Source organism: Vanellus vanellus, assembly GCF_965231255.1.
Source record: "Vanellus vanellus genome assembly, chromosome: 1".
Lineage (NCBI taxonomy): Eukaryota > Metazoa > Chordata > Aves > Charadriiformes > Charadriidae > Vanellus > Vanellus vanellus.
In genome coordinates this window covers 16,830,947-16,851,232 of record NC_138905.1, presented here as the reverse complement: position 1 = coordinate 16,851,232, position 20,286 = coordinate 16,830,947, and the positions used below count along the sequence as shown (strand labels likewise).

Sequence of the window (20,286 nt, the reverse complement as noted above, 5' to 3'; positions counted from 1 at the left end):
TGAATGACGAATAGAATGACGCTGTCTTTGTTCTGCTCATTCCCACTCAAAGCAAAGCATCTCTGCATGTAGGAAATCTGGGTCGTCTTGTTATCTCTGCATTCCCCGTCATTCAATCTGAATGCTGCTGTTTTGTGATAAACCCACCTTTTGTGATTTGGAGTGTTTCACAAGATTTTTAAAAAGTACAGTCAGATGGATGGTAATGGATTAGTCACAGACAGGCCCAGCCAAACAGTGACTGGCTGACAATAGAAAAAATAAAAAGTTAGCAAAATGTAGGCTGTAAAACAATCCCTCAAAAATCCATTGGTCTGTTACTGTCTGAGATAAAGAAACATCTAATAAGATACAACTTCTGTTATGTTTTGTTCTGAATATTTCCCATGCCAATATAACAGAAGTTAACAGATAAACCAGTATGCTAAAACTCCACTATTCATCTGAACTCTTGCTTGTGCTTCTGCCTGGTTTTCCCTACTGATTACTGCCTTTGTCTTCACTCTTCTTGGCTTTTTATTTGGTCTTAATTCCATCGCAGAATCTATTTAAGACATCAGGAAAAAAGTCCAGGGTAAATTGAAGTAAGCTGTGTCTAAGACACAGATTGATTTTTTCAAACCAAAGCTTGTTTGAGGATCCTTGCCAAGAGAAGAAAAACATATGTAAATACAGTAGCAAGACCCCCCCTATACATATGCAGTTTCACTGTCCCTCATAACAGTGCTTCCAATATCAGCATACCTGCAACAACATATTTTATTTCCATATTTGAATTACGTATTTTAATGCACATCGATGTTAACACACTTCTTGAAATAAAACGTCTGCAATGGTGATCTCTTAAAGCTAAGTTGCTATTTTATTTTCTAGTTCTACGATATACATATCAAATGTGCATTTGTTTTGTTTAAAATTTTACCTTTTCCTCTCAGTCTGAGCTCCAGCCTCAGCCTTGGACTCTCCACACCTCTCTACATCATACAAAACTTGGTCTTTTTATTGTCATCGTACTGTGACCACTGGGGCTTCAGCAGGCCCATGGATCCCGACCAGGGAAGATCCCGGCAGTCTTCACAGAAGATTGACATGTTGATCTGCGCATCATTTAACGTCGAGAAGAGAAGATTGAGGGCACTTTTGCAATTTCTGGCATAATTAGCACTGTCTGCCAAACAACTCAGATTACCAAGGTGTTACAAGAAGTGGTTAGTGTTTAACATAAAACAGCATACCAGAGAGATCGGCAGATCGCTATCATACCTGAATTGTCAAATTCTCAAATCTAATACTAGATGGTCATGTATGTTCTTCATTTAAATATTTCACTGTAAAATAAATCATGCTGCAATATAAAGTATGAATATTCCAGGGTTACAAAATGAAGGTAAAATCTGATAACTATTGTACCCTCAGACACCAACACTGACATTGCAGCTGCCACACTGCACGTGCACTGGCTAAAAAAGGGTGACGTCTAACCATTTTCTCACAAAGAATTTGAAATCTCAACTTCATTTATTAAAAAGGGTGTCACATATCACCAGTAAAGCTCCTTTCTCTCCTTGCAATAAATAGAAAGGATTATCTATGTGGTTCGGTTTTTCGTTCTCCTTTAAATGGAAAGAATGCTAAGACCTTCCTCCTGGAAGGGAAGCCTGGGTAAGGACAGAGGAGGCTTTCCATCAGTGTGCATCAGAGAGAAGGAGGAGGAGAGAAATCAGATCATTAGATTCCACATTGGGATAAAAACAATTACTTAGAAGAGACCTGTCTGCAAAATTACACTGTCGGAAGCAAAACATCACATAGCCTCATTCCGAAAGGTTGACTGCATTACTGAAATATCTGTCTCCACCACTGGCAAGGACTCGGTGTGCTAAGTGTTGTACAAATATAGAACAATTAAATGACCTCTCCCAGAAAGCTTGCAGTGTAAACACAAGGCAAAAACCCAAATGGATGCTGACAGATTGGGAGAGATGAGATAACAGGGAAGCACCACTAATCCCTGATTTGCGACAATGTCAGCACACCGACAACATGGACCTCTACTGCTCATGGAGATTTTGCTTTGAGAAGGTTGCGCTTTTTTTTTTTTTTTAAACCAGGTTCAGGAAGAAAGCTTGCATTGCAGGGGAAAAGGAAATTAAAGGTGAATAGCTTCCAAGAGATAACACAGGTAAAATGCCTGGACTGGGGAAATACAAAACTGGTACAGCAAAGAAAGGAAACATCAATTTTCCTGAGTGGTCAAGTGTACAACTGCACTGCATATCTACCTGACAACTTCGTCCTTTAAGGAGCAGGGAGGAAGTACAAAAAACCCCCATGTTAAGCTCTTTACACCTAGCCCACTGGTTAAAGTAAGCTGTTCTGCCCACAGGGACAAGTCTAGCGGGTAGAGATGTGTGTTGAATAAGCCAGAGCTCAACATACTGTTCTTAATCAAAAAACAGTGGAGCAGCCTAGTTCAGAGTAGCTGAAAGCCTGGATTATCGTGGCATCATCATGTTGGAAAGAAGCAAGCACCAGCTCTCACCGGCTCACAATTTTTATCAGAAATACTTCTGAGAGAGGCCAAAAGGATACATGCTTTGCCTTTGAATGCCGGAGATTCGGGCATCCCTGAAGGTTAAGGCTGACGCGCTGCCCTTGCTTTAGGCTGGTGCCACCCCTTACCAGGCTCAGTAACATCTTCAGACAGAAACCCTAAGCCAGCTGCCTTTTCATTCAAGTCCTTATCTCGGGCTGGCACTCAGAAATCTGAGTGACGTAACAGTCTGCATTTGATGGGAATAACTGTTGAGCTGGGAGTTGTCAACATTTATTATAGGCATAAAGAGACCGCCACATAATGGGAGACTGGAGAAAATCAAAACGTGTATAGTTGTGACAAGAGGCAAAAGCATATGATACAAACACAGTTTCTGAAGAAGGAATACTGAAAGAATGTTAGCTTTTGCTAATAATTATACACTCACATGGGGGGGCGTGGAAAAAAAATCAGAGAAAACATTTATGAAAAATAGATTGAAAAAAATCTTAAACAATGCTTACCTGGCAGACCCATCAGTGCAGGTTTCAAGTTAAAAAATTTCACAGCATTTAGAATATATCAAATAGTAGTATGCATACAGCAAATAATCGGGCCTTTTAGCATTAGAATATGACCCTCTTCAGTGTTCTTCACAGCTATTTGCAGATACGCCATGGAAGAAAATTTCCTCAAAGGCTGGGTCACAAGAACATCGAATGAATTACTGCATAATTCACAGAAGAATCAGTTTACTTTGCTGGGCAAGTAACAAAAGACTACTATTATTTGATACATTGCCCTTTGGTGGGTAATACCTAGCCAGAGGATTCGAAACCAAGCCTTCCTTAATGCTATTGGGGAAATCTGATCGCACAAGTAAGGTAGCATTTCCTGAAGCAAGAGGTCATGCTCTCCCGGTCAAGTCAGTCTTCAAGCATGGTGGACAGAGAACATGGGTTTAGAAGACTGCAGGGTCAAACCCCTTGAACAGTGATGGATAGATAAATACTTGCTCTAATGCCTTCTCACCACCTGGACACACCGTTTTTCAATCATCTTCAAAAGCTAGTAAATCTATGCCCTTTATATCAGTCATCAGTGCGAACTTCCTGATTTCTTCAATGAAGAGAGTGCCATACGACTATCAATCAGTTCAACTTAGGTCAGACATACAGTGGTCACTAAGACTCCTGTGTTTACTGTATCTGGCATATATTTTGTAAGTAAATTGTATTTGCAAACACTGCAGGCAGTTAAACACACAAAACACCTTCATCAGTATCAATAAGATAGGAAGTAAGAAAGGAATCTTTTACATGTTTATGTTCCTACCTACACATTGCAGAAATAAAGCAAAGTGAATTCAATCTATTTCTACGTACTTGAACAATAGCTTATTTTAAAACTGTCATGTCTTCAACCTTTCTCTTATCTAGAAAGACTCCATGTACTTCTCATTTATCTTTAACCTACAATTTCCCATCCTTTCCTCGAATCTCTAGAATTGCCCAGAGAAGGGAAAAGCCTGAAGACTTCAGATACATTATGTACATAATTGTGGATACATAAGAACTAACACAATTTTAACATTTATCTGTTGTTAGATTTATAACACCCATAAACAATAATTACTTATGCACACTATATAACGATGTATTGTTATCTTGAGAAGAATTACAAGGTGATTCTGTATCAGCAGCTTCCTTCAAAAACCCGGAAAAGCAGTACAGGTGCCTAAACAGAGCTGAGTACAAACTGGTGGGAGTCTGTTCTTCCAAGTGAAACCCAGAGTGCCACAATGAAGCAGCAGCAGATTCAGAGCTACCTGTTGCTCTGCTTCATTAAGGAGAGCAACAAATTTCAGCATTATATATTGCTCCCGTTCTCCCCCTTCTGCTCCTCTCATCTCATAATACCTCTAATTTTACCAAGGGAAAGAACCCCCTCATAAGGTGGTTTATTTCTGGCCATTGCCTTCCACAAAAACGGGTTTTGCTGGGTTTAAGATACCTCTGTACAGCTCAAGCAAGATTACACCAGGCACCAATGTACTTTTTCTGACTTTAATGGCAACATGAAAAAGCTGCGTGTTTAAAATCTTGCATATAATCAAGCATTCATTTAGACACAGAAAACAGCAGATACCTTGAATTTTCAAGAAAGCTAACTAACATGGCAAAACTGTCAAGCCATGTCATACTGCTGTACTCGATCATTAATTAGTCTAATGAACACTGAAGCCCCACCAGATCGGATGAAGTTGTGACTCAGAGCAGCAGATGTGACTCTGATCTGAAGCCCCTGGGGAGTGTCTGTGACAGCGAGTGTAGCAGTCAGTCTGAAGAGCAGTGCCACAGAGGAAGAAATTTCTGCCATGGAGGAAGAAATTAGTCCTTGTACAGCAGTTAATTTGTTCCAGACAGAGAATTTTGCTGGTAGGAAAGGAAAATGTCTTTTATGAAACCAGGATAAATCCCCAAACAAGTAAATTATTTCAACTCTATCAAGAACATTTAGTTTAGAAAAATATCGTAAACGACAGTTGCTTATAATGTCTTCAGGACTGTATTTAGATAGAATAAAAAGTATAAGAATAATAAGCTAACGCACAGAACCTAAGACAAGCTTACATAAATAAAAATGGTAAAATGTGTACGTCAAATTTACTTCAGTGCTTCTGTACACGATGGTTTACCACGCAGCAAGCACGGAATCACTGCAGGATTATGTTGTTAGCAAAAGCCAAAAGCTAATTTACTGAAAAGATAAGCCACAGATTAGCTTTGATACTGCAAGAGAAGATGAAAGACAGACCTTTGGAGCTGCCCCGGCTGATGACAGTCACACCTGCACACACCTCTAGCCACCCTGCACACACATCTCCAAATGGTAAAAGACTCACGGAGACCAAGAGCTTTACAGGACCTGAACTACAATTTCTTCCAAGCTAAAAACTAGCCCAAACGAGTCTCCTGACTCCATTAGAGAAGCTCAAAACTACGAAATCTTATCACTGCATTAATATTATTGTAACATGGATGCTACAAACACACACAGGAAGCTCAAATGTGTCATTTACCAGAAGGGCAGTAAATTGCTAGCCTGAGTTAGAAAATGTGCTTAAAGCTGCTTGCAAGCATATAGACCAGTGCAGCATGTGTAAGTCCTTCTAAGAAAGACAGGAGGCAAGACAACAGCACATTCTTTGCAGAAATCTCCCAATTTTATTTGTCCCTTAGCTGAATAACTTTCAGGAAAAATAATAAATAAAGATTTTCCTTTCCTACATGGTCAACAGAAGCAGCACAGCTTTCAGAGCGAACTGAGAAAGAACAGAAGTTAAATAATAGGATGTTTTCTTTCACACAACCATTTGCTTCAACATATCCTCACAAGATGCTGCAGAAATGAGGGCACAAGTGTTGTGACAGACAATTAAGAGCTACTTGTTTAGTTTTCATACGGCAAAAACCTAAACATGGCTCTTGCGTTCTGCTGAGAGGAAAGGCAAGTCAGCTACACTTCTAACCATGGAATTAATTTCTTTTTCCAACAGAAGGTTTCCAGTACATTTTTAAGCATGTTCCATCTCAGATAATGTGTTTTTCTCCCCTCTTTTTGTACTTGCTTTTTTATTTCCCTGTATTTCCGTTGCTCTCTGTTAATCCCCTCTCTAGCACTGTCTAGTCTCCTTGCCACAACAGTTGTTTCCAGGAGCATGTTACACTATTAAGGGAATTAAGATTTCCAAAACTGGACAGAAGTCCACTATCTCAGACTGTTTACCTGTATTTATTTCATGGTTAATATGCATTTCTGCATTCAAGAGCTTCGGTTCCATCAGTTACAGCTATGCAAGTAAGAAAAAGTCACTGCAGTTGCTCAAGCACAATTGGAGACGCAGGTGGAGAGCAGAATCTTTTGCAGAGATGCTTAAAGAGGTGATCAGACCAGAGCTTGAAGAGGGAGAAGGAATCCTGTTTCTGCCTCTATTCAGAATTCAGTGCCTGAGTTTATTTGCCACAACGTGACAAGAATCATCAAAAAAAAGTTCTTTGCTGCAGGATACAACCAGTCAAAATAGGACTATATGCCCTGGAAAATACAATGAGCTAAGTCTCGCTAATTTTACTTATTCAAAAATCTAATAAAGCATATAAGATAGAAAAGAGCACTGTATTGTATTTGTTAATCTTCAAATGATAAATGTTTTAACAAAATTATTATTTCTCTACTATTATACGAAACAGAAAAAAAAAAAAAAGAAAGAAAGGAAAATGACCCGGAATGAGTGCAAGCTTCCCTTAACAGCTGTCCTATTTCACTAAAAAGTCACTCTGCATTCTTGCACGCACTAGAAAAACATCAGTATCCTGTCTTTTATTTCCAGTGTAAATGAATGACATTACAGGCATATGTCACAATCCAAGACAAAAGCATAAACTTGGTTCTTGAATATGAAAATTAAGAAGGTTGTTGAAAAATCTTAAGTTTTTGAATGGGAAATTGAGAAAGTCATATCATTAACAAACATAATTCACACTTCTCATTCTTCTGCTCCTGTGTGCAAACAGGTCATAGCTGCTGACTCAGCACAGTGCTAAGACTTCTTTTAGTCCTTTGTATCTCACTGTGGTATTAAACTGTGGTTACAGCCTGTTTCCATCCCTTGTTCTCAGACTCTGTTAAGGGCTCAGAGGTAGGGTAGAAGGAGATTTTTAAGGTTACATTCAAAACTTTGTTTAAAATAGTCAAATTGGTCCAAGTTTTACTAAGATCTTACCCGGTTCCTTACAGCCCTGGATGCCAAAGTGCGTTTCAGTACTTTTTTCTGTACTTTTACCTGCTTCACCCTGTCACCCCCACACAAGGGCAACAAGTATTTAGTACACAGAAGGAACTGCTTCTCCATATTAAAAAAGCCAGCAGAAAAGGTAACGTTTCCAGGGATTAAAGCCTATGTGACAAATGTTCCTCTTCTCTCATGTTGTAGATCAGAAAACCCAAGAGGAAAGCTGGGACTTGCCTCCTTTTTCACCTGACAATCTGGTCCTCTTGTCTATTCCCACGCAGTGAGGATGTATTTACAATGCCAACACTGACTCCACTGTATCTTGTGTGGCTTTAGACAATTTACTTTGAAAGTAGCAAACCAAAGAGAAAAATGAGAATCTAAACATTTCCTCACAATCTTTGGCAACCTTTAATTGTTTTGAAGAACCAATTTCATTATTTTGGTACTAAATCTATGATTTAAAGACCTGAAGTTGGAAACATTATAAAGTTTAACTGCTCAAGTTTTCTCATGTCCTTCCCCAGTCTACAATCGTACTGTAGAAATAATATAAGTGAGTAAGTAGAAACAGGGAGTGGGGTAAGAAAGCCCAAATTATTTTGACTCATTATTTTTGTTGTGCTTTTGTTTCCCTCCCCTGTTTGCATCAGCAGTCCAGTATTTCTCCACTCCACTTTTACCTTGTGAAACGTAGAAAATAATTAGCCACCTCTGCAAAACGCATGAAATTCTGCTGATAATAATGTAGCCTCACAAATATTTTTCTATTTTCAGGACGTCTGTAAAACGTACTTTGGGTGAATGCAATATGAAAGTGGCTATTAAAAGAAAATTAAGTATCACAAAAGGATTTTGCTCTTTCATGAACAAGTCCCCAAATCACTCTCTGAAGTATTATTACCTCCCATAGACTTGTCAGCATTCTGGGAAAAAAAAACACAACCATTTTAACCAGTCAAAGGTCAGTGTCCCATCACCTGCAGGAGCTTAGACTCAGCTCACACTCCTCCAGCTCTGACAACACCTGATCTCGGAAGATGCTCCAGGAAAGAGCCGTCCCCTCCAGAGATGAGAAGCTGAGTGCTGTTTAGTTTCCCCATCCTGACATCCCACTCCTTCCCTGGGCTCTCCCCGTTACCTCATTCTCCTTGCCAGCCTTACACACAGCATTCTTTCTCACCGCACTGAGAAACTAAGAGTCTCTTTGGTGATTTTTTATTTCCTTCTGATTTGGTGACACCTTCCATACAAGCTATTTTGACCATAGCAATCTCTTTGTTTTGCAGACTGCTCACAGTAACATAGTCTTGATTAGCCTTTAGATGCCACCATGTTTTATTTACGATCCATTTCTGGACTGTTTTCATTTATGGTAAATCTTTGCATCGCACATAACCTTTCAACCTTTTTTTGTGTGTCTCCCGGCCTCTGTGGCACAAGGCATTTTGACTAGCCTGCAGTGGCTTAACTCTTATTGACAGACTCCAAAGAATCCAATTTACAAAACTGGTTCCTATGCCCTTAAAGTAAAGGTGAATAAACAGATCTAAAGGGCATCATATCTCTTACTCTATGTTTAAATGAGATCAGTACTATATTTCGCTGGGTTGTTCATGTTGCTGTATCAGGCAGCACCTAACCAGGTGACCTTTTACAGTTTAATTTTATGTCTTTTCAAGACATACATTGTGAGCTTTGAATTTTCACATTTATATATTCCTTATTTTTCATTTAAGGAGGAGACACTTTCTTATGACTAAGAATACGGTCCAACATTTGAATAACACATGCCCTCTAGGTTTGCACAAGTGAGCAAACTTAGGACACAAACAAAATCCACTCACCTCACTACTCTACTGTACCTCAAGGAAAAAAAAAAAATTGAATTGGTCACTAAATGGTAGCTGATTTCCTGATAAGTCTCAAAACCAAAAAATAGCCTTTGCCAGAGATAATGAAAATGTATAGTTCAACAAAATTATGCATATTAAATATTAACAATTACGTAAGAAAGGAATTTTTACAAGATTATTAGAAAGGTGACAAAACAAGAGAAACTGTTGAGACCAAAACGTGCTCCAAGAACTGTCTAGACAAATAATAATACATTAAAACAATCAACCAACCAACCACTATTGCTATTTAGGGAACATCCTCCAGCAATCACTCATGAATGATTTATAAACTACATCGCTGCTCTGCCTTCATTTCATTACTTGGCTTTACATACGAACAACATGAATGAGATGCATTTAACTGACTTAACAGCTACACGTGCATATACTAGATATAAAGCAAAGACATTTTACTTCACATAATTGCTTTACCATAATTGCTAATAACCCAAGCCATATGTTTCAGCAAAGACTTTGCTCCCACCCACACAGTTCACACATTTCCTCCCGTATGGCCCTGCAGTGAAGTTAATACTGGATTTGTGACATAAGAGTTATTACCAAGGCAACAGAAAGAAATCAAACAGCATTATGATTTCACTACAGACAAAAGGGAGAGTAGAAGGCAAACGCGCGCGCAAAAAAAGGGGGGGGGAATTCTATTAAAGACATAAATCATTCAATAACTACAAAAGAAATGGTAGGTTTTGAATACCCTTCTTCTTTAAATAAATACTTTGCTTTCAAGTTTTCTCCAAAGTGACAGTCCTTCTTTAAATACGCTTTCACAACCTGAAGAACTATAGGACAGGTTTTATCACTTACCATTGAAAAAATCATATTAACGCAAAACAAAACAAAAGTACAATCAGCAGGACTGTTAGTTGTTTTACAGTGTTTTAATACAAATGTCCCAACATTATAGCTAGTTTACCACTGAAGATTACCTTAATTTGTATGAAAAACTGGGACTAAAAATTGTGCACTTGTGCACATAGTCCCTGCTGATCAGATTTCATTAAAAATAAAACATCTTCCAAATGAGAAGACAGATAGCAGGATTTCCTTTAAAATAACTTGGTACGTTAACTCCTATACAGTTCTTTGAACATGTGTCTGTTGAACATGTTATAAAAATAAACATTAATATTTCCAAATGAAGATATTGCAAGCCTTTGTAACATGCAACACAAACATGAAAAGGAATTTACTTCTGTGAAAGCACTGCACTGAAAAACGCTGATGTATTAAAGAAACTTGGGGGGTTGTTGCAGGTTTTTTATTTTTTTTTATTGAAATATCAGTTAATACTGAGAAAAAAAATCCTTTTTGATGCATCTGCAACATTTTAAAAATAACTACCCAAGGCATCAGGCAGATCCTCTAGTAGATGGGTGCAGACTGTGGGGAATAATTTGCTGCTGTCATACCATGAGGCTTACTTTTACTCATGCTATTCCATTCTTCAGTATATATTCTTCTAGCCAATAACCCAAGACAGTAGTCAAAAAGATAAGAAAAAAGCAAAATATTTCATGTGGTAGTTCTTCAACTCATTGAGTTAAAGATTCGGGTTTGGGGACAAAGAAAAACCAACAACAAAAAACCCCACGACCAAACAGGTGTTCAGCACCAATGAAATAAGCAAAAGACTAATATTTCAAGATTTATGAAATGGAAAAAAAAATCCAGTGTTTCAAAACGGAATGAGAACCTATAGTTAAGTGCTTGTCAGAGCACCTTGAACCTGCTTCCTCTGCAATTTGAGAAGGTTTTTTGTTGTTTATTTTTAAACCTGAGGAAGATTATAATGCAAATAAATATCCACCTCAATATCATTTAATGTGTTTGGCAGTCTAGGATGTTTTAAGTTTGTCTAGGTTTTAGAGGGGGGTTGTTCGGTTCTGTTGGGGTTTTTTTCATAATAAATGGATAGATTATGAGGATTATCTAAAATAAGAAAGGTGGGATGTAGAAGTTTAATTTAAAGGAAATCAGCCTTTTCTTTCAAACTTACAGTCATCTGCTATTGTATGTCCACTAATTCCAACCACAAAACCCCAAATGTGTTATTTCTAATACATCCTCTATTGTTGTAACAGTTTAAGCAATTAGAAATGATTACTGTTTCCTCCTTCCCTCAAGACACTCAATCTAATATCTCTAAGTACTAAACTATGTTCTGATAATCATTCTAGATTTTACTTAATTTCATCCCATTACTCCCATTACATAACATCTTGAACTACTTCCCTGATCTTCCCCGTACTCAAAACTTCAAAACTTTTATGTCTGAGTTACCTATTCTTTGATCTGCAATACTTAGGACAAGGATGTATCTGTAAAAGCCATCTTCCAAAAGCTCTGGCTGGTTAGATTGACAAAGCAAGCAACTTCTTTAAGAAGATGAACATTTTATAGCTTTAATCTAGTTAACAACTCCCATCATGATTCACTGGTTTGTTTTGCCTATTTTTTTTCCCTTTAAGTGGCTTAAAGCTGTCATTTTCCTTTTCTATTTCAAAAGGAATGAGAACACGAAATGAATCGACAACTGGCATTAGCAGTGAGAAGCTTCAGCCGGAGAGGGAACCTTGAAGTTTGGTGTATGGCATTGCCCAAATAACCCAAGCCACAAATATTTGTTTGCTTGTTTGTTTTATAGTGAATTGCAAATCTAGACTTATAAACTGACTCAGACTAATTTTCGGCCATCCCACAAGGTCAGCACAACAGGAGAAGAAAGATTCACTTTCTTTTTAATGTTATTTTTAATTAGAAATTAGCATAGTATGGTTTTACTGCTAGCAACACTGATACGCAGGTGACGTTTTTAATACAGATTAACTCTCTTACTCGTACACTAAACACCCTCTCACAATTATTTCAACTGATAAATTACAGCCTTTGAAGCTAAACCATTAAACCCTTAAGCTGCTCAGGGGTTTAAAGGCCATCTCCAACAAGCACACACAAGAATCTTTAAGAAAGATGTTTCACTCTTTAAACAAAACTTCTAAAACACGAGTTGTCTTTAAAACACAGCAAATGATACATAATCTTTAGCAATATCGTGACAGCCTTACAAATGTTCAAGTTTACTGAACTGCCCTCTTGTGCCTCAAGCACAAGATACACCCATCCACATCACTTAGTCTTGCAGTTTGCTGGCCATGTACAAAATCAAAATGAAGACTAAGGTCTAACTATTCCTCCTAGATCTTGCACAGGTTTAGAGCTATCTAGGATGTCCAGCAGCGCGAACTGCTATTTTCTCTCCCCATCCCTCTCCGTGGCTCTCAATACCAATACTCAGGACTACCCCCCACCCTCTCCTCGGGCAGGGCTAGGATTTGTGCAGGTCACATTAACTCACAACAGAAGCACTCACCAGCACATTTCCTCCCCATGGAGCAAAGAGCTAATTTATTTTTTTTCTCAGACCTGCTGCAGTCTTCCTTAACCGGTTTTGTTTGCCTGTTCGGTTTTTAGATCTTGGATACAGCTACGAGCATCCTGCCAACAAATTCGTATTTCAGTCACTTCCTAGCAGATTTACTAAGGCACACTCACTCCCCTTCCCAGGTTGTACTCCCTTCCCACGCCGGTATTTTCTAATGACCGAGAAGAAGAAACAACATCAGAAATGGGTCTGGAGAAACTATGGTGTGACTCCTCCTTGACCTGCCCCAAGGGGGAGGTGAAGGCAAACAGAAAGAGGGAATGGAAAGGATTGACTCTGCCAACATGGCCCTTTCCCAGCAGTTGTAAATACTGCCCATGGTTCCTCTAGACAGCATTTGATGAAAGGGTATTCAACATTTCTGCTACCTGCTCCACCAGAATCTTAACTGCTGGCTTGTAAACCGCTTCTGCCCAACCTAAGGCCCTGTACTTCAAGCAACAGTTTCATCTCCAAATCGGAGTTTGTCCCTGGTCAGAGTTCCAAAGCCGCCGCTTCTCTCTTTAGGCTATGTGTGATAATTTTTAAAATTTAAGTGGAAAGTTTTCCACAAAGAAACTAACTGTTCAGTTCAGACCTGACAATTTACTGAAGGAAGCAAAAAAAAAAAAAAAAATTAAAAAAATCTATGTTCCAGGGCTTTGAAAATTTATAGCACAGACTGGTTTCTATGCGAGAAAGGACAAGCTGGTGACTATCAGCTGTTTGGAGCTTTTTAAATTTTATTTTATTTTTAATACACTATTTTAAAAGAAACAAGTCAGCTGTGATAATAGTACATTTCCTATGGCAAAATGGTTGCTGAATGTGCAAAATGTTCAAAATACCAGAGCGAGAGTTTCATTTTCCTTCAAGTACTATGAAAACAATATAAGCGGCTTCCATAAACTCTCACTTAGAATGTTTTACACTGAGTAATATGAAATTACTTTATTTATTAACTACAATTTGTTCCTCTCAAGAGCTGTAATAAGTTAATCACATTATTTTTGTATAGCACCTATAACAGAGACATTTGGTGTAACAGGAGAGTCACTTTTTCTGTGTGCTTGACTAGACTAGACTTTTGTTTAGTTGTTTTTCCAGAAATATTTACAGTCTACGTATAAAGCATCTGTATGCTATATAAGTCTAAAGATGCATCTCTCTTCTCCACTGAAGTTTTTTACATTATGAGGTTGCATGCAGTACTATATAAAGCATCTTGCAATATGAAGGAAGGACAATATGGTAAAATTAAGGGTCACTTCTCCAAAAAAAGTTATTGGAAGGATTTATGAAAATCTAATAAAATATTTAGTGGATTATTATCTGAAAAGCAAGTGGACCTGCAACGTAGGGTTTCTTTTTGTTTTATTAAACATTTCTAAACCCTAAGGGGAAAACAGAAAATTTAAGAGAAAGATATAAACTGGACAGTTTACTCACAAAAAAATATTAAAAGATGAAAACCTATGCAGGTAGCAGCCTTAACGTTCTGGAGTTATCAGATAAAATTAGACTTGTTAATTACCAAGGCATCTCAAAATTATCTTGACAACATTACAAAGTTGTATCTGAAAAAACATTCATGTAATTGTCCCTCTGTCAGTCAGACTTAAAGCACGGTTGGATCCAAGAGTACTGAAAAACAATTGAGGCAACAAGTTACTGGCGACGCAAAAATAAAGGCTACACAGCAGTCTGCTTTGTAATTACTGTGGCCCAATTTAAACGTAAGTGGAGACTACAATAAAAGATATATTGTTCTTGAGTAACTGCTGTGCAATTTGGATGACATTTTAGCATTGTGTAAGGTTTGGGGTTTGGTTTTTTTTATTGGTTTTTGGTTTATTTTGTTTTTTAATAAAGTATGCTCCTTTCTGGATTTTGTTTTAAAATGCACAGCCAGAGAACACAATAGAAATGTATACAACCTTAAAAAAAAAAGCTTGAATACAAGCCACAAGAAAAATATGAACCACCACTACCTTTTGCCAGTCGAACTTTTGTTTACAGATCTCAACAACTATTTTCCAATATCCAAATCAACAGTCAATGCTCTAGCAAAGTCCCATTTCAATGGCCAACCTATTCATTATAAATTTGTCATAATTTGTAAATACATTAATTCATTAATTATAAATTTCCCTGTGGCTGCTGATGCTGAAGGAGTAGAGAAGGTTGCTGTTACTTGTGCTGTAGTTCACAAAATAAGGTAAAAAAAGACGAAAGGTTTACCTCCAGTCACTGTCCTATGCTACCTAATCAGTATTTCATTTCAAAAAAATTTAAAAACTGGAACTTAAAGACAAGTTTCCCAGTCTTGACTTCCACCATCCCTCTGGGTGTTAAGTCACACGTCCCTGCCGAAGCAGCCACCCCCAGGAGCAGAGGTACCAAGCGCGGCTACAAGCCCTGCTCGGTCCTAAGGTTACAAAGAGGTGCACGCTGCCTCCCGCGTGCTTCAGCAAGCTTCAGCAAACAGAAGCGAAGGTTTACAGCTCCTGTCGGGTTCCAGCTCTGCCACTGCTGCACAACAGAGCCAGCAAACCCGTCAGGAAACGTGCTTTGCTTGCATTAAACTCCTCTCTAGCCTCTATTGAACTTCAGAAGTATCCTGGCTTCTTTCCAGTCCCACTCCTGTTCTCTTTCATTCCCTCATTTACATTCAATATGATTTTTTTTTTTCATGTTAATTGTTTTAATATTCTTAACTTATCTTCAAAGCTTCAATTTCCACTTGTTACATAACCTCCTCTTGTCCTCTTTTGTCTTTTCCTTCTTTCTTTTACCCAGCTTTTTTTCCCTCTCTCATTACTCTCAGCTTTTTTTCCTTTTCCATACAGTATTTTCTTCCACTCCCTATTTCTTGCCAGCTGGAAAAAAAGATGCTTCTTTTTATCATCTCTTTTTTTGTTGTTGTTCTCTTATTTGCTTGCGCAGATTGGAAAAACAAGACTGTTAGAGCTCAAAAGCATCTGTGGACCAAATCCAAACACCAATAATTTTTACATGTGGATTCACTTAACTTTTAGGAGATATCTTAACAATAAATAAGGCTATCTTAACAATAAAAAAAACCCAAAATATTTTATTAACTAGGAATAACGGATCACATACACCAGCAAAAATACAAGCTTAACAAAAATGCTGAAGTCCATAAGCTCTCCCTGTTGACACATTATACCACTTTTCTGTTGCAGAAAGCTTTTCTAACATAATGTGAAAAGATAATGGCAAATTACTAAATTAGCATCACATCAAGATTAGTGTTTCAACTGCAGAACAAAATATTTTGTTTGGCTTTCATCAAGTCCGCTTAAAGTTTCGTGAGAATAAGAATAATCAAGATGATACAGCTGTCTCTTCAATCTTATCTCAGATTTATAGTCTGGAGGGCACAGGCAGCCCGCGCGAACATCCACCAGCTCGCTCAAGGCTAGGAAGCCCCAAAAAGAGCAGCAGAAACTCCAGCACAGGCGACAATACCTACATGCAGTTCTGACAAGACAATACTGAACTCTCTCCAATTATGGCTAAATTACTGCTTGGTATTCAAGAGAACTTAGGATTTTTTCCAAAAGCTTTCTTCCCCATGTTTTTTTTCTGACTGCAATGAAGCTGCACAGTACCAAAAATGTTTTCAGAAGTCTTAGTCCTGCTGGAACATGAGCATATGGCTAAAACATCCATGTACTCTCTTGAGGTTTTTCACCAAACAATCGGAAATAGTCAAATCCTTCAAGACCCCCGTCTTCCTCCCACCAACCCCACCCCCAAAAAGAAATTTCTTCCTTTTTGTAATCTTTTTTTTTTTTTTTTAAGAAGAAATTGATGGGAAAAATTAGCCTCAAGTTTTACCTTAAAATGGTCCTCCTACCCTAAGTTTTAACTATGGACCACCATGGGCTTGAAAATATCTGCACACCACTGTTTTAAAAAATCCTGGGATATGTTACTATTAAAAAGCTAATTTGTAGTAACTGCTTCCCCGGAATATAACTTTCTTCACAGGGCCTTTTTCAGTCTCCTGTCAGCCCAATTTGTGACTCCAGGCTTGAAGCAGTGAGATACCATTTTCAAGATGAGAAAATACCAGAATGATAAGAAACTGAAAAGGTAAATCATTTCAGAACTGCTCACACCAGTGTGAGAGATGCTTGTCTAAAATTGTTTGACTTTATCTTTTACAGGTCAGTTAAGCTGGCAAAAGCCATGACAAAAAGGAAACATTCTTCTACTTCAGGCACTCTGTCAAACAGCAGTGGTACTCTTGTTCTTAGGAAGAAAAGGAATCAAAGCAATAGGTCACTGAGCTTTATTCTTTTACTGACTAAATGTATCATGCTAGAATTTGTTCCTGTGAGAGTCACACTCTCCTTAGCCTATTTTTACATTTTGCTTCTCTTTTAGATCCACCTCCTCGATGCAGAGGTTGCTCCTCACGTCGTTCTCATCAGTTCAGTAACATCCTGTTCGTGATGAGAGTTTCCGATTCCTCATGGTTGGATGTTACGCACATACATGGCTGATTCAAATACAATATGCAACTATTTCTGTGCAAAAACTAGATCAGCTTATTGCACGACAGGATGGACAGAGCACAGCCCTCAACAATTCTTACAAAAGTCCTTCTGGTTTTCCTCTCCCCATCCTCAAGAGAAATCCAACTACACATTGACTTTGTTGCTCTCATTGGCTTCACTACTGATATCCAATTTTTAACCAGAAAATATTAACAGATTTCTGAACTCTTAGGCATGGAATCTCTCAATTTTTGTTGTTGTCTCAATATGTTTCTTGTAGGTATTTTTCTGCTTTTTAGGATCTCTTCTACTCCTGGGTACACTCAGTGATTATTTTTAGACTGCTGCAAAATTCCTTTATATAATTTCCTACCTCTAACACCCATGCTTTTTGATTCAAATGTTTGTTTTCTTAAGCAGAAGAGTTATTCAGTAAAGCATATAAAAATTGGGGAAGTATTAAATCATTCCACAAGTATTTTCTTCCTTATATTTTCATTTCATTTTCCTCCTTTATGATTTGATTATGTGGTAATTTTTTTAAATTAGTTTTTTTAGACACACACAAACTCACTCCTATGGCCTCACTTTCTTACAGTAAAATAAAGGATTTAATAAATACTTTTATATCAGAAATAGTGGAAATCCTCAAACTGGAAGATTAGAACAAGTCAGGGCCCATCATGGATGCTGCCATGTTGAGGTCACTGGTCACAGTGTAGAAGAGTCCCATGGAAACACATAAGGGGGAAAGGGGGAACCAGAGGCTAAATTCTCTGCCAGGGAAAGGCAGGCAATGGCAACTCGGGGTCATCAGCCCCTTCTCCTACGGCCTAGAAAGGGGTATACCAAGAGAGAAGGATTCACAGCAGCACCAAAGTTACAGTGAAAAACAACCATCAAAACATTTTTCATGACCGGTTTTGGTAAACAAGTTTGAAAAACCACTCAAGGGAAGTCCACACAATCCTACAACCTCCAACCATAACCAAAGCCTGTTTTCCTGCTGCAACAGAACAGCAATCCCAGAATGACACAACCAAACATGGAGAGGAAAAACAATGCTTAGAGAGATAATACAATCTGACAGTTCCTTAAGGTACCATTTAATTACTGCATTAAAAATCAATCACCAATTTCTATGTAAGCAAACCATCAACGACAGCTGCTTACTTACATTTGAAAAATGTTCTTTCATAGGAGAATGTTTGTCTTGTACACCCGATAACTAAAAATTTTGTTATACTGGATTATTAAAAACAATACCGGATATTGCAAATGGTTTACAAGCCAGTCCTTTAACAACAGTGCCTTCATGTGTTTATTATAGGCATTTTCTAATTTTAAAGCTAAGATTCAACTATGTTTCATAGTTGTAATTCTGTCCTCCTACACATCCACAAGCAAATTAGGTCAATTTCAAACTAGTTGTAAAACCTCCTACAAAGAAAGGAGTTCAAGATTTTAAAACATACGAAGTTTAAAATAACCAAAGTCAACCTACCGGTGTCATAAACCTTGTGAACTGTCAATTTTTTTATTCTGGCCTAATAAGGCATCCTAAAGTAGTAAGAACCAAAATGTGAGAATGACTGTCCTTGGCCAAAAGTTGTAACCACGTCATGTTTAATAACATTTTAATAGTTTATTATATGAGTTTCCCTAATTTTAATAAAGTTTCTTATATAAGTTTCCCTAATTAATTTCTAAACTTACTTCTACATTTGGCATGTGTAACATGCTGTGGCAATGAGATCCACTATGTAATTATGTGTTGCATGAAAAAAATGTTTATTTTAAACCTACTGCTGGGTAAAAGCTAGGAGTCATCAAAACTGTGTTATAAGAAATGATGAATAATTATGCTCCCCACAGCTTCTCCATAACATTAGTAGCTTTATATGCCTTTGCGTTTCTTTGGAACTAATTTCTTTTCCAAGCTGCAGCATCCTAACCATCCTGTTCAAATACAGGTATTTCTTTTCCCATATATAAGTTAGTTTATCCTTACCAAAAGAAAGAACATCTGCAATTGTTTGTACTATTCCAGATCAGTCACGGATGTCATCATGATGTTTGTATAGAACTATAATGCAACTTCAAGACCTCTTTTTTGAGTAGGAACAATTTAGACGGCCATGCATGTGTTAGTCAGTTCCCTCATGCAAGCATTATCGTATAATATTGCATAGTTAATGCACTTGCCATTTTATTAATTTGTTACCTTGTACTATCTTCCCACAACTGTTCACGTTCACAGATTTGGGCGTCTTAATATCATGAATGGTGTATGAGTACAAGCTGTTATTTTGCTGTTTAGCCCCTTTCACAGACTTATTAAAGCAGCAAAGATCTCCACATAGATCCCTGTAGGAGTCTAGGAGTCTACTCTTGGCTTCTGATAACTGATCTTTTGTTCTTACCCTCTTTTTTCCTATCTCAAAAATTTATTAACCTGAGAGGGCTTTTTTCCTACTTCTGTGACCCTCTGGTTTCTTCAAGAAACTTTGGCAGCAGCTGTCATGGACTAGGATGGTTAGTTCACATGGGATACATAGTTCTAACACGACCGTGAACTCGCATCCAACCAAATTGCAAGCTATAATCTGTCTACAACAATCACGTTGCCTCTTCTTTGTTATTTTATAGTCTCTATGTACATGTTCATTTTTCGTATTTATAAACACACGTCTTCTCATTGGATTCTACGACCTTTTTAATTAATTTTTATAAGGACAGAAAAAAAACTTTCTGGGCTTTAGCTTCACGCATCATGCTGCATTTCCAAATTCAGTGATTATATATTCAAATTACTCCAGACCTGTTGGGTTTGCCCTGATTAGTTCAAGCAGTTTGTTATTACTCATTTTAATCAGCTTGTTCTAAAAGTTCTTCCCCTAACACTTGAACTTGAAACAGATCACCTGTGACATCTCAAGTAAGCTGCAGTGCAGCAACCTTCATGTACCCTCCATAATTAACACAGATGCAAAAAAAGTCTTTGTAAGATTTGTTGCTAAGGATTTATCTTCTGCTAGTGTTCTCACAACACCTTGATCCTTACTGGGCCTGGAAACTATTAGGTC

The 20,286-nt window shown here is 37.7% G+C and overlaps 1 protein-coding gene across 1 annotated transcript in view; it reads right to left on the bottom strand.

The window, feature by feature from the left end:
- Positions 1-20,286, bottom strand: part of SLC2A13 (solute carrier family 2 member 13) — a gene marked incomplete at both ends in the record, with an annotated part of 163,664 nt that overhangs the window by 67,902 nt on the left and 75,476 nt on the right. The window lies entirely within an intron of this gene.